Source organism: Pan paniscus, chromosome 13 (genome assembly GCF_029289425.2).
Source record: "Pan paniscus chromosome 13, NHGRI_mPanPan1-v2.0_pri, whole genome shotgun sequence".
Taxonomy (NCBI): Eukaryota; Metazoa; Chordata; class Mammalia; order Primates; family Hominidae; genus Pan; species Pan paniscus.
The window spans coordinates 118361678-118373886 of NC_073262.2; the positions used below are offsets into that span (position 1 = coordinate 118361678).

General features: G+C 37.0%; 1 pseudogene; it reads right to left on the bottom strand.

Annotated features, from left to right (window-relative positions):
- Positions 1–2231: 2231 nt before the first annotated feature.
- Positions 2232–2304, bottom strand: LOC112439153 (U7 small nuclear RNA; annotated as a pseudogene).
- Positions 2305–12209: the final 9905 nt, after the last annotated feature.

The window sequence follows — 12209 nt, forward strand, 5'->3', positions numbered from 1 at the left end:
GTGAAAGTATACCTTGAGGCCAGGAACTCCAGACCAGCCTGGGCAACATAACAAGATCCTGTCTCTAGAATAAAAAAAAAAAAAAAAAAAAAAAAAATAGCTGAGCGTGGTGACACAAGCCCATAGTCTTAGCTACTTGGGAGGCTGAGACAAAAGGATCACTTGAGCCCTGGGCAACAGAGCAAGACCCTGTCTAAAAAAGAAAAAAAAAAAAAAAAAGAGAGTAAGAAGGTGGAATGAATACGGAGTAGCCAGAAGATGAGGAATAGCCATTCTAACCCCTAACCTGAGGGTGTTCTGCCTGTGATTAGTCCTGACTCACTATACCAGTGTGATACAGTTGAGAATTTTGTCTTTCTCCTTATCCAGCCTTTCCCTGACCCTTTTTGTTCTGAAGAGGTCAGTAGCAACTTCTAGAATCTGTTTGTGGAGGGAATTTTAAAATACATACCTGTTGGTTAGTCAGTGTTTCCATGTGATACTTTTTACATACTCAACAATTTACTTATCCCTCCATATATAGCAATATGAGTGTTATCTAACCACTAGGAATTTTTCTCCATGAAGTCTATAGTCACATGCTAGTGAGATAATTTAAATATGTCCACAGAATACAGAATATTTTTCAAATAAGTTTTTAAAAGCTTAAAAGGAAAAAGACTAATTAAAAAAAGGCTTTAGGTCTTTTGTACCAAACATTCTATTAAGCAGATATTTTTTGTGTAAGTTACTTAATTACACAGTTGAGCACTGTGTAAACACATCTCAACTCTCTATATCAACTTATGTAGCTATTAAATAAAAAACCTAAAGTATGTACAATATGTTGCATTTTTCCATAGAAAAAAAAATGAGTTCTGTCAACATGTCCAGCCAAGCTAAAGTAGAATGACTTCAGCTACAAATATCTAGAAATGCTGAGTAAAACAGGATAAAAAAGAATTCGTTTTTAAATGCCCAGCTAAGCTCATGAGAAATAATGAAGAATTCCAAGAATACGGAAATGACCAGGTTCCAGAAAGGCAGAGGATGTCCAAATGGATGCAGCAGTGGCCTTGGGATGGGAAAAACAGAGGGGCCCAGATGATGCTGGGAAATAGGCCCTCCCATCTGCACTAGGACAAGATACAAGAGTGGGCCATGCAAAGAGGACAGTGGCGGCTGAGACCTCTACATCAAGCTAGAGTCCTACAGCGCTACAACCTCAGTATAAAGGAACTGGACAAAGTCCACCTACCCACCAGGGAAACAGCAAAGAGGCTTGCCTCAGCCCTAAGAGCCCTAAGAAAGTTTCTCGTGGGAAACTTTCCTTTCCCACGAGAAAATGAAGCCCCATGGCCATGCCAATCCTAGGCTTGGAAGCTGAATTTGCACTTTCCTTGTGATATGGGATTTCCCCAGTTTGAGACTGACATAGATGTTGCTCCTGGGCTGGTTGCCCAGGGCTCCTTGAAGAAGAAAATCCAAAACATCTCTAGAAGGATATTCCACAGGAATTACCACAGGGATTACCACAGAGGAAAAAAATTTGCTAAAGATCAGGTTATAATTTTTTTTTAATTATATAGTATATGAGGTAAAGATCCAACATGAGTGAGGATCCAAAGCTCTCTCAGAATCCAAAGGTCTCTGCCATAGAAAAGCAGATATCATTTCCAAATTATTTTATTTATTTTATTTTTATTATATTTTTAGAGATGGAGTCTCACTCTGCCACCCAGGCTGGAAGTACAGTGGTGCGACCATAGCCCACTTCAGCCTTGACTTCCTGAGCCCAAGAGATCGTCCCACCTCAGCTCCCAAGTAGCTGAGAGTACAGGTACATGCCACCATGTCCAGTTTCAAATAATTTTATATTATCTGGAAGCTAGTATAAAAGAAATATTAAAATGACTAAAGAGATTAAAGAAGGAATAAAATTCATAATGAAAGAATAAGACATTATGACAAAAGAACACACACAATTTTTAAAAGAACCAAACGGAAATCTGCAAATAAAAGATAAAATCTGAAAAATTAATGGATTGGTTAAATAACAGACTGGACTCTGATGAAGAGAAAATTAGCTAACTGGAAGAAAAATCCTGGCATATTACTTTGAATGTAGCATGGAGAGACTTTTTTAAATGTAAAAAACATAAAAGGTGGAAAGTAAGCAAGATGAAAGATGATGTGCATAGGAGCCAAGAGAAAACTTCCCTTTAGAAGTTTTACTGAAAAATCAACTAGAAAAAGGCATATTATTTATTTTATTTTATTTATTTATTTGCCTGCTAGACAAATTCTAAAAGAGCTTTAACACTGCCAAAAGGCAGGTTAATAGGAGAAAGGCATACAAGTGTATTTGCATGTACAGGAGACATACAGAGATCTGAAAAGCAAGATGCTTGATGCTTTTATACCATCTTGAAGTTACAGAAATAACAGGGGCTCAGAGAATGGCCCAAAACATGTTTTGATGGTAAATCAGGTTATGATGGCAAGACCAGGTTATGGGAGGAATAGAGAGGAAGCCTGGCTAGTAAAGGTGGTCTCCTTATGTAGAGGAAACCTCACAGGTGGCAGCCCCCAGAGAGAATAGGTAGTAAGTGTTTCTTTAGGCCCTTAACGGTGTCAAACTCTCAGTTAATTTTTCCTAAATTGGACAAGGGAGAGCCTCAGAGAAAGCCTGGCTTTGTCAATGCAGATTATCTTTACAGAAGCAAATCTCCCTACAAAAGACAGCTTTTCAGCTATTCTTATATTTCCAGGTCTTCTGGACAGCCATCTTGAAATATGTAAAAGAAGTATATTTGGGGGGTGAAATATTTTAGTTTCCTTCAAGTGAAAGGTCCAAGATACATCTATTTAATAGGATTTCTAGAAAGGTTTATAGAGAAAATAAAGAAAATTCAAAGAGTTGATGTCTGGAATTGACACAAATCCTCACATCGAAGAGGGTGTGCAAAGAGGCCAGAAAGGGAAAAATAGAAATAAATCTGCACTTAAATACATCAAAGCAAAACTGTGTAGCATCAAAAAGAGAGTATCTTAAGATCAGTGGAAAATAAAAAATGGAATAATTGGACTTACAGCAGACTTCTCAAAAGCAACAACAGAGGCCAGAGGAAAATGAAATCATGTCTTCAAGTATAATTTCAACCTAGAATCCTTTATCAAGCTAAGTTGTCATTCAAGAATGAAAGCAAAGTAAAAATAAATGTTGAAATCAACAAAGAATAAGAAATACCAAACACAGGCCCTCATAAGATAAAAGGAAATTAAACTGAAGAAAGAATAGCAACAAAAGGACTATTAAACAAAAAAGGTGGTAAATATGTTCGGGCATGGTGGTGTGCGCCTATAGTCCCAGCTACTTTGGAAGCTGAGGCAGAAGGACTACTTTAGCCCAGAAGTTCAAGGCTGCAGTGAGCTATGATTGAGTTACTGCACTCCAGCTCTCCAGCCTGGGCAACTGAGTGAGACCTCACTTGAAAAAAAAAGTGTAAATAAAAATAAACATTGAATGTAAAAACTTCTAATATTTCATTTGAAGAGTTTAAAAATAAGGTACAGCTGAAATGTCAGTGTGAAAAATATGATTGCTTACAGTCAAAATGTACTAAGGTCTTTTTCTTGTTCAGAAGGATTCACTTTACACTGTGTAAGTCAAGTATGTGTGTCAAAAGTGTACAGGTAATCACTAAAAAAAATAGACTGCAAAAGAATGTAAAACTTCTAAATCAGTACTAAAAACATAAAAATTTGATCAATTCAAAGAAAGGAGAGAAAAGGAAATAAAAACATAAGATATATATATATATATACACAAGCCCTTGAACTTCTGGGCTAAAGTAGTCCTTCTGCCTCAGCTTCCAAAGTAGCTGGGACTATAGGCGCACACCACCATGCCCGAACATATTTACCAACTTTTTTGTTTAATAGTCCTTTTGTTGCCATTCTTTCTTCAGTTTAGTTTCCTTTTATCTTATGAGGGCCTGTGTTTGGTATTTCTTATTCTTTGTTTATATATATATATACACATATATATATTTCCATAGGTTATTGGGGAACAGGTAGTGTTTGGTTACATGAGTAAGTTATTTAGTGGTGATTTGTGAGATTTTGGTGCACCCATCACCTGAGCAGTGTACACTGTACCCTATTTGTAGTATTTTATCCCTCACCCCCTTCCCACCCTTGCCCCCTGAGTCCCCAAAGTCCATTGTGTCATTCTTATGCCTTTGCATCCTCATAGCTTAATTCCCACTTATGAGTGAGAACATACGATGTTTGGTTTTTCATTCCTGAATTACTTCACTTAGAATAATAGTCACCAATCTCATCTAGATTGCTGCAAATGCTATTAATTCATTCCTTTTTATGGCTGAGTAGTATTCCATTTTGTGTGTGTGTGTGTGTGTGTATATCACAGTTTCTTTCTCTACTCATTGATTGATGGGCATTTGGGTTGGTTCCACATTTTTGCAATTGCAGATTGTGCTGCTATAAACATGCATGTGCAAATATCTTTTTCATATGACTTCTTTTCCTCTGGGTAGATACCCAGTAGTGAGACTGCTGGATAAAATGGTAGTTCTACTTTTAGTTCTTTAAGGAGTCTCCACACTGTTTTCCATAGTGGTTGTACTAGTTTACATTCCCACCAGCAGTGTAGAAGTGTTCCCTGTTCACTGCATCCATGCCAACATCTACTATTTTTTATTTGTTGATTATGGCCATTCTAGCAGGAGTAAGGTGATATCACATTGTGATTTTGATTTGCATTTCCCTGTTTATTGGTGATATTGAGCATTATTTCCTATGTTTGTTGGCCATTTGTCTATCTTCTTTTAAGAATTGTCTATTCTTGTCCTTAGCCCACTTTTTGATGGGATTGTTTGTTTTTTTCTTGTTGATTTGTTTGAGTTCATTGTAGATTCTGGATATTAGTCCTTTGTCAGATGTATAGATTGTAAAAATTTTCTCTCATTCTGTGGGTTCTCTGTTTACTCTGCTGACAGTTCCTTTTGCCATGCAAAAGCTCTTTAGTTTAATTAAGTCCCAGCAATTTATCTTTGAAAAATATATGTTTTAAGATCGAATATGTAATATAGTCTAAGTAGCGTTTAGAATTACACCTATACATTAGTATAACTTCATTTTCAGAAAAAATGAAAAGATCATAAAATACATTATGTAAATAATCATAAAAAAGTAATACAACTAACTACCTACTAAATCACAGAGCCTCTCTGATTAGATTAAAAATAAACAGACAAAATAATAATCCACATGAATGCTTCTTACAGGAGACCCACCTAGAACACAATGACACTGAAAGGTAGAAAAAATGAAAAAATATATATATAGATGGTCCCTGAGTTATAATGGTTCAACTTATGATTGTTTGACTTTACTATGGTGTGAAAGCAATACATATTCATTAGGCACTCCATTTAGTAGAAACTGTACTTCAAGTACTCATGCAACCATTTTGTTTTTCACTTTCAGTATAGTATTTAATAAATTACATGAGATATTCAACACTTTACCATAAAATCGGCTTCACATTAGATAATTTTGCTAAACTGTAGGCTAATGTAAGTGTTCTGAGCATGTTTAAGGTAGGCTAGGCTAAGCAAAGATGTTCATTATGTTAGGCATATTAAATACATTTTTGACATGATGTTTTCAACTTATGATGGGTTCATCAGAATGTAACCCCATTGTAAGTCAAGGAGCATCTGAATACCAGGCAAATTATAAACAAATGAAAGCTTGTATATTGGCATACATAGTAGATAAAACAGACTTTAAGTATTTTGCAGAATAATAAAGGCTATTACCTAAAATTAAAAAGAAAATTCTCCAGGAAAATAGCATAATCCTATGCCTTTTTTCCCCCCACAACATTATAGCTCCAAAACACACAAAACAAAAATTAAAATACAAGGAGAAATTGACAAATACACACCCACAGTGGAATATTTTAAGGTCTCTTTCTCAGAAATTGATATGTCAAAGAGATAAAAAAGTAATAAGCATATAGATAATTTGAACAATGCAATGAATATGATTAAGCTAATGGAAATATATGGAACCTTATCCCAACCATTTGATTGTAAATATTGATTTTCAAGCACAAATAAAAGTAAAAAAATTACCTAGGCAACAAATCAAATCTCAGGAAATATCAGAGAACTGGTATCACATGGACTGTATTCTCTGACCAACATCAACCCAAAACACAGCCCAAAAGATCCCAGTCTTCTGGAAAATTTTTAATTTCCAAAATAATTCATGAGTCAAAGAAGAATTCTAATGGAAAATTAAATTTTAAAGAAATGGTCAATAATAAACATTAAGCTTGGGTTATACCTGAAATTTTTTTTAAGAAAGAGAGGGAGAGGTCTGAAATGAATATCATAAAACATAGTTTTTAAAGCTGGATGCTATATATAAAAAATGCTATTATATTATTTTCTGTATGCTTCAAATAGTTTATAATTATTTTGAGTTTAAAAATGAAGTTACTTATTCTGCTTTATATAAAGGTTATTTGTATCTCAATCATTGGAGGAATGGGTAAGGATCTGTTTTGTATTTGTTTTCCATACGGGATAGACAGGAATTTAGACAAAATGCTTCTATCAGTGAACACAAGGCTTCACCCAATATGGGGCAACTGATTTTCCTTACTCTCCAAGTCCCATTGTACTAGAGGCTAAAGGTGAGATATTCCCAGTCTGGCCTCCAGGGTCACCTTCAGGTCTGTCAAAAATACCTCCTGCTGGTGACCAGAAAGGCTGCAAAGCCGGTCATTTTGAAAAAGAACATATTGCAGATCACCCACGTAGAAAATCAACCTTGGGGGCAAGCCTCATGGTTAACAACATTTATATTGACCCCACTTAAAATATTTTATTACATACTTCTGATAAAAAAGCAAAGTCTGCCTATGAGTTGGAGTTTTAGTAAACATCCTCCCTTTTTGAAGTGTGTCTTTAAAATAGTCATCCTAAGCAAAACTGAGAACTCCCTACCCTCTGTGACTCAAGTCTTAGGCAATCCTCAGATTCTCTTTCCCAGTTCTCCCAATTAAGTCCTGGGTGATTCCTGCTATCAGAATTTTATGTCATTATTGTCAAACTTGAGTAATGTATACCCTGTTTTTGGAGGAAAAATATTCTTCTGAGCCCCTAATGTTGACGAATTACTTTCATTAGAATGTTACTTAAAAAATATATACAAATGTAAAACTAGATATAAACTCATTATGCTAAACAACTGTAATACCAAAACAAATTTACAAATTAGAAACAAAACTACCAAACCAATACAGTTCAAATTAACAAGATTAATTTAATGTGACAATTAGTATTGTTTTGCTAAAATTGTATTGCAGTTAGAAACGATTGGCTTCCTGTTAGGTTCAGGCAATTGTAAGCACTTAGAGACGTATTGGAGGGCTGGGGAAAGGAAAAGTCAGGATATTTGCTCCCTCCCTTTTCTGGTTCTAGTCTAGCAAAGAAGCTCCTCCCTCCCTGATCCCATCTGGCTCCGGAAGGCAGCTTTTGCCATGGTTACTGACTGCATCCAGAAGCCCTGGTTTCCTGCCTCTGCTCATACTATCTCCTCCCCAGATGCCTCCTGGTACTGATCTGCTGCTGCCACTAACCTCTCTTTTGCCCCTCCATTCCCTGTTTGGTTTCTTCCTCTCTTCCAATACCATTGTGATATGGTTTGGATTTGTGTCCCTGACCAAATTTCATGTCGAATTATAATCCCCAGTGTTGGAGGAGGGACCTGGTGGGAGGTGTTTAGATCATGGGGGTGGGGGGGCAGGGGGGATTTCCCCCTTGCTGTTCTCATGATAGTGAGTGAGTTCTCATGAGATCTAGTTGTTTGAAGGTGTGCAACACCTCTCCCTGCTCTCTCTTCCTCCTGCTCCAGGCATGTAGGACGTGCCAGCTTCCCCTTTGCCTTCCGCCATGGTTGTAAGTTTCCTGAGGCCTCTCCAGTCATGTTATCTCTACAGCCTGCAGAACCATGAGCCAATCAAACCTCTTTTCTTTACAAATTACCGAGTCGCAGGTAATTCTTTATAGCAATGCAAGAACAGACTAATACGCATTGTTTTTTACTAGTTTCCAATAATAAATTCCCTTTATTAAACTACTATTCTTACCATACTCTTTTCCTGACTGACCCCAGGGATACACAGGTTATATGTAAGAGTGGAAAGAGATGGAGAGCAATCAGATTTCTTCCTTCATCCATGTGTATTTATGCCAATTGTTGTACTTTTAACTTCCCTCTTTTTTACACTTCAAAGTGCCAAGAATAAACCAAAAAGAGGAATCTCCCCAAAAGTGTATACAATTGTTTTATGTAGAAACCATTTTTGTTCCCTAAATTTCCTGTGGCTCCATATGTCATCAGAAGGGATTCAACAGGAAAGCATCTGTATCACAAAGGGGAAGCACACCCAAACAATGGATGAGTTCTGTCTGCAGATTCCAATTTGAGAAGTATGGCTGAGCAACCTTAGATATATCATCCCCAAAGCAACTAATAACTTAAAAGGGAAATCCGAATATTCATTTCCCTTGAAAAAATGGTGAACGAATTGAGGTAACCAATTCTTTTTTTTTTTCTTCCTAGAGTTCTTTTAACATTACATGATTTTTCAACATTTTTCTTTACTGAGTTGCACCACCAGATAGACAAGGAAGAAGTTAATGTCCACACTTGAATATGAAAAAGGGAGAGAGGAATTTTAAATCAGGAAGTATGTCTTTAAAGGAACAGCATGAGAGTAAATAATTTATGATAGAACGACCAATATTTCTTCTATCAAATGCCAAGTTTCTTACTTTCTCTAATGGTAGCTTTTACGTTATATAGGTACCAGCTCCTACTTTTATCAGTTCTCAAGGCCATGAATATTTAATGGGTTGGGAAAAGTATGGCTCCTCCTAAGAGTCTGAGAGAAAGAGAGCCAGCATGTTTAATGTTTATTACAGAAATTAACTGATGGCAGGACATTCCTTGCAGGTCTTCAAACCAGCAAAACATGGGAGGTTAAGTTGATGCCAGGCTCCACTCCAGACAATTAAGACAGAATCTCTGGTGGGAATCTCTGGGAGTGGGTTTCAGGCATTAGAATTTTTAAAAATTTTCCCACGTTATTCTAACGAAGCCACTAGCCTCAGCCAAGCATTAAAACTTGCCTTGGATACTACCTTTTTATTGGATTCCATTTTTTTCCTCATAAGAGTTTGTCCATTTCTCCCCCTCATTCTTTATTATTTTGAATGATATTGACATAAGTGATACTAGAGCTATAATCAACTTGAGATTTTGTTTTACCTGCCACTTGATAAAAGAAAACAGACAAGGAAAAATACGAGTCCTTTTAGGGGTAGGGGGTGGTGATTATAGTGATGCCTGCCAGAATCCTCAGATAGCTGAACTGTGTGACTTTCACCTCAAAAGTCACTATCAAGGGACCATGTATCAAATCCACTGTCCATTGGTCATTCATTTTGTGTAGTCCTTTTTCTCAATATCTTCAGGCTGTTAGCACATGGTATCAGACACAACCTGTCAATCCTCGTCACATTAGAAATGTCCCAGTTCACAGTTCTCCAGAGCCCATGGCTCTTATAGGGTTGAAATCTTAGCACTCATTATAGCAACACCACATTGTATGTATATATCTCCCAAGACAAACACCTCACAAAGAATAAACAATGGCTTAGCCTGGGGATCCCTAAACATGCTTGATAGTAAACCTAATAGAAGTTTAAATAAGGGTTTAACACTTTCCCCATGATCCAATGGATCATCTTGCACCTCCCCTGAGGTGCTCACACCTCACTCCAGAGACCACTGAGCCAGTCTACTGGATAATGCTGCCCGACAAACAATTATTACTGTTGTGCTTTGAGTTGTCCCTGAATCTAAATATTATAGCAGAAATTGTAAATGAGAGTCATTCAACAATGCAAACAAGGTAAACAGAAAATTCTTCATGATCACCCATGAGTTACTTGATGAAAAATTCGAACGGAATTTTGTGTTAGTACCAAACGTTTCCTGTTACCATCAGGGCTAGGACTCTAGGACTTCCCAGGCTCCAGTCTGATCCTCTGAACAATTTTACTCAAATCACTTTTTGAACTGTTTGTAGCTATTTTCATCATTGTTTCAGTGGTCACTCTAAACCAAAAAACAACCTCTAGGTTTTCTTGCTCAAGTGCTACATTCTTCAAAAGAACGCACTAGTAAAGTTCTGGCCATAATTTCAAAGCAGATTTTCTCTCTACAATAAATAGGTGTGCTTAAAATATAAAATGTTCTCAGTGAGGCATCCTTTATGAAAAAATGCAGTATAGCAGGACTTTGGCAAGTGAATTGATTCTGAAAAACTAAAAAGAGGCACAGGAAAATTTCATCAAGGTCACTGAAAGGGGGGAAATGAGCTGAAATGAGCAAGTACAGAGATTTGAGTCATGACAATTAAATAATCACAGAGTTTGATCCTGGTTTTGCAGCGGAGGAAACTAATCTGCCCAAGGTCATGCTCTAGTTTAATGGCAGAATGGAAAACATCCGCAGACTCCTAGCTCCCTGTCCCTTCTTTTGGTCTATAGTATAATTACTTCCTTAATTACTTATCTTCCATTCTCTTTTCTATCAGCCTTAGATAAGAAAGCCAAGACATTTCTTTGGTTGCCTTGTAAATCATCCTTACTTCACAAAGACTCATGCCTCCCCCTTGGGTGTTTCTTTTTCCTGTGGTCTTCCCATAGGAGAAGGCTCTGTATTCCCAACTGCGGGGTTCCTGTCTGCCTCGTTGGAGAGTCCTTTCATCACTGCAGTGCGTGGGCTGCCTGTCTCTAAAAATAAGATTCCATTTATTTGTTTGGTACAGGGAAAATCAATTATGGTACAGTTCTCACTGTGGAGATATTCTCAGACAATATTTTAACTGACTCCCAAGTTCTATTTTAAAAGCATCATAACCACAGAAGCACAGAATTCTGGAAATTAATAAGTCTTCAGAGTTCATCCAATGTGGTTCCTTACCATTTCGGGATCATAAAACCCTTTGAAAATATGATGACAGCTACAGAAACTCTCCCCAGAAAAAAAATATATACATACAAAGATATATATGAAGACATATATACAAAATTCATACAAAAGCATGCAATGTTGTTCACTGGCCAGGAGGCTAGTCCCTGGATCCCTGGGTTAAATAGCCCTTTGTTGACTGAGAAGGAACCTAAATCCCTATGAGGAAAATTAATTTACTGAGCACAGAGCTAGTTAGTGGAAGAAATAGTACTAGAACACAGGTCTCTTCTTCCCAGTCCAGAGGTACACTATAGGATGACAAAGGTGACCATGTCATTTATCATCTAAACCAGGACACTTTAGAAAATGAAAACGTGGGCTATTGACGATTAAGACAACAGGTGTAAACTGAAACCCTTTGGGGCAAATCAGGACATACGGTCACTTCAGTCACACCAAAAACAGATAACGTCTTAGACCTGACACTTCTTTGTGCCAAAAAGCCAAAACCTCCTGAGAAAAAAATAAAATGTGAACTTGCAATACAACCTGAGTTTTATTCTACATTGCTTTAAAGAGACCAAGCTTCTACCTTCTTGTCTGAGTTCTCATTAAATGCGTATCACACATCTCATGAATATAACATACAAAGGAGATTATTATAACACTTTATAGCAACAGGATTTAAGTTTCCTTGAGACCTCCCAAGGGGCATCTCAATCAATTTTAGGTTTTATCAGCAACACGGTAGTGAACATCAGAACTTTCTCTTTGCTGCTGTTGGTAAAGTCAGTTTCACTCCAGAGGTTTGACCATTTCAGTCTGACTATGCAAAGAAGAGATAAGTAAAATTGATTCCATTGTAAAGAATCTCCCTAAATGTCTAAATAATTCATATCAGTGTCAACCTTCAGACATTATCTCAAGCAGTAAGCATATTCCAAAGGGCCCCAAACTTCCAGTACTTTCCCTTATCAAAGCCACACTCATGCCCTTCACTCATTGGCTGGCCTTTCCTCTAAAGGGTCAAGCGACTGTGTCCATGCATCATGTTCTTAGAATGTTATTATAATATCAAGAGTTTAAAAGAGAGTCTGTTTCTCAGCTTAGTGATATTTAACTATCCTAGCAAAGCCTCCAGT